The sequence below is a fragment of the Montipora foliosa genome, chromosome 5 (genome assembly GCF_036669935.1).
Source record: "Montipora foliosa isolate CH-2021 chromosome 5, ASM3666993v2, whole genome shotgun sequence".
NCBI lineage: Eukaryota > Metazoa > Cnidaria > Anthozoa > Scleractinia > Acroporidae > Montipora > Montipora foliosa.
The window spans coordinates 16858574-16861726 of record NC_090873.1 but is presented as its reverse complement, the minus strand read 5'-3'; the positions used below and the strand labels follow the sequence as shown (position 1 = coordinate 16861726).

Here is a 3153-nt window from a genome sequence, read left to right as displayed (position 1 = left end):
TCGAGTCATGAGGTGAAGAAGTCGCAATAGAGCGCCGCTTTCTACGCTGTTCATCCCAAAAGCAACGAGTCTGAAGAGAGCCTTCGATTCGCACAGTACCACAACACGTTGTTAGGGACTCGTCAGAAATTAACAGGAGGGTAGGGGTGTGGAGATTTCCAGTAAAGCGGGGAAAATAAATGACCTTCCCTACGGTAAGGGATTGAAATGTTTTGATCCTCCCCTGGAATTCATCCTAAAATTCTTTGACAACCCCCCCCCCCCCCCCCCTCAAATTTGTTATACAGTGGTAGAAAAAAAAATGTTTCAGCACTTTTAATAAAGCAAACCTAACTGGAAACCAAGCTACAAGCACTGCGTTCAAAACTATCAATGGCTTAACTTGTTCATATGGCAGGAAATATTTTGTATGGCATGAATTTCATACTGTAAACTGTGACTGGTTTGTATTCTTGTTATACCATAGTATTAAAGCATCCCTTTGTGATCACAACGGCTTCACTTCTTGTGACCCCCTCTTATGCTGATTATTTTTTTCATGGCCCTCCCTTATGAAGGGGTACACAAAATGTGACTCTCCTCGGTTTTCCACCTTCCCTGCTAATTTCTGAAAAGTTCCTTATCACACAATTTGTGGACGACGGGAATGTTACAGGGGTATTTGAGGATCACACTGACAAGAACAAATTGATAAGTATGAGACAGATTCGGATCATGACGAATCAAATTATGAAGAACATTCAGAGCTTGTCAAAAGAGCATGTATTACACGATCCGGCAGGGCTGTTCGTGCATTTGTGCGTCTCGACTTGTGAAGGTAAGTAGTCTAAGTATAGTATTGACAGTCGTCTTTAATCAAATAATGAATTATTTCAACGTGTAAACTTTGCATACAGTTTAAACTGGTCTTATTTCATATTAAATATGAATAATTAACTTGTATTTTTACTCATAAACTGAGATTTACCGACAGCCGACAAAGATCGAAGATTTTAACTGACAACCGACAAAGTAATTAAAGAAGAAGGAGGAGGTTTGCAGGATTTTTGTTTGCAGATGCAGAATCAATGCAGCACTCTATGTCCCTGCAGCCGCTAATTTTGGGCATCAAACTTTTTCGGCGGTTGAAGCGAATAATGAATAACGGCTTAAAAGAAAAAATGAATAAGGAATATTTAGCGTTCGAACATTCTGTAAAGAATAACGAATACGGAAAAAGTAATATCGAGCAAAATTTCATTAACGAATAATAAACAAGTTGAAAAAAGGAAGAAATAATGAAAAACTGAAATCCAGTTATATATTATTCCGCTTCAGCACCCGAAACTGTTTCTTTTTCTAAGTTGAGATGCATAAATTTGGCAAGGTTTGATTCACACCTGTATTCTCAGAAGACGGTCAGATATGTTGACAGCCCGAAAATGATTATTACAGGCCAGTCCTTTTTAAAACAATACGCTAAAATTCAGTTTATCGTCATAGATTATTCAAATAGTTACGAACATAAAGCAAGAATGGAACTTTGAGTACGTCGTTATTACCAGCATGGACCCTTCTCGTAGAATCCTTTGCATTCCAGGAATGGAGGCGTACTGACATTTCATTATTTACTCTTTGTTAGTTTCCTTGTCAGTTCTTTTTTATCCTTTGAGTCCTAAGTTCTTGTCACTTAAGGCTGCTGTCATTTCAATCATCCTCTCACGTCACTTCTCTTTCATCCGGGTACCATTATGTTGTTGGACCGAAACCTCAGCTCTTCAATGCATTAGATCTGATTTGTCCCAAGACAATCCCAGCTATTTAATTTTGTTTTTTGGGGTTTAAATAACAGCCTCGTAACCACATATCTGCTGTCTGCAGCACGAGTGGAATTTAATCCAGTTGAAGAAAAGTGAAAAGAAAAGGAACAATCCCAGCAAAATGATAAAAATGCAGTACTCCAGAATGAACTCTTGGGTGGAATATCTTCTGATGTAACGGCATCTGAAGTCTGAGGCAATGTGATGATAGTCTCTCTCTTGTGTTGGTTGTAGTGCCACAGACATGTCTTCTGCGCTCCAGTTTTAAGTCACAGTTGGTTCTCGCTAGGAATAGCCGAATGTAAGTGTTATTTATTTTTTTCATCACGGGAATTTATTGAATCAACTTACGTAACAAAGTTGTAAGTAAACAAAATTATTGGAGCTTCATTGACGTCAACCTCCTTCCGCTGCTATTCAAGCACAATGAAATACTATCAGATAGGCTTCCGGAAACTCAACTTGTTTTGATTTGCGTTCATCTCTTCATTCTTATTGGCTGCAAACAAATGTAATACGGGTGCGTTCATTGTACTAAATTGCTTGTAAATCACTCTTAAGTAATTAGTATTTTGACAAACAAAAACTTTGAAAGTATGCTCTGCTAAATGATGGCACCATACTCACAATACCAGAGAAAATTATTCTAAAAACTCTTTTAATGTGAAATTAAAGTACGTATCAGCCAAAAAACAGAGTAGACTTTGATTTTCGTGTTTCTGTCCCATTTTGTCAAGGCATTGAAGGAATATTTACCACAGTTATCCCGAAAGACATTCTTCAGAAGGTCGTGGCCTTACGAAAGAAGAACTATCAACATATGTTCGCTCCCCAAAACAACACGGAAAGTAAAACACGATCTAAAATTGGATAAAACAAGAAATGAAAAAGTCTATCATAAACAATAAAAGAAAACAGATAGTGTCAAATGTTTTGAAAACCGATTTGCCTTTTCCCCTTTTCTGAATTTCTTTACAGGTGCCAGGCTTGAACAGTTAGCCACTTCTGGAAAAAAAGGCTAAGGTGACCTCAGTGCTCTAAATTTCTAATATCGGCAAATCTCTTTTAAGTATTTCCGCACAAATGCTGTTCGCTTAATAGGATATGACTGGATAATACCAAGATACTATTGGTTTGACGAAAGAAGATCTTTCTGGTAAACAAAATGTCTTCTAAAATGAAACCTGTTTTGTTGATAGTCCTTTATTTGCGTTGAGGTTTGTCAGAGGTGGATAATTACAGGTCGCTGTTGTAACGATTGTGTTGTAACTACCTATTGCGTCTTCAGTGCGGAGTTAAGAAAGTGGCAACGTTCGGCAACCCCCTCGGTCAAGGGCCTCTGTCCAAAGGTATT

General features: G+C 37.9%; 1 long non-coding RNA gene across 1 annotated transcript; it reads right to left on the bottom strand.

The window, feature by feature from the left end:
- Positions 1-831: 831 nt before the first annotated feature.
- On the bottom strand, positions 832-2764 carry LOC138003705 (uncharacterized). The gene is made up of 2 exons (XR_011123631.1): positions 2556-2764; positions 832-2298 (listed from the first exon to the last, which is right to left on the bottom strand). It is a non-coding gene; the product is annotated as an uncharacterized lncRNA (long non-coding RNA).
- Between the last annotated feature and the right edge of the window lie 389 nt (positions 2765-3153).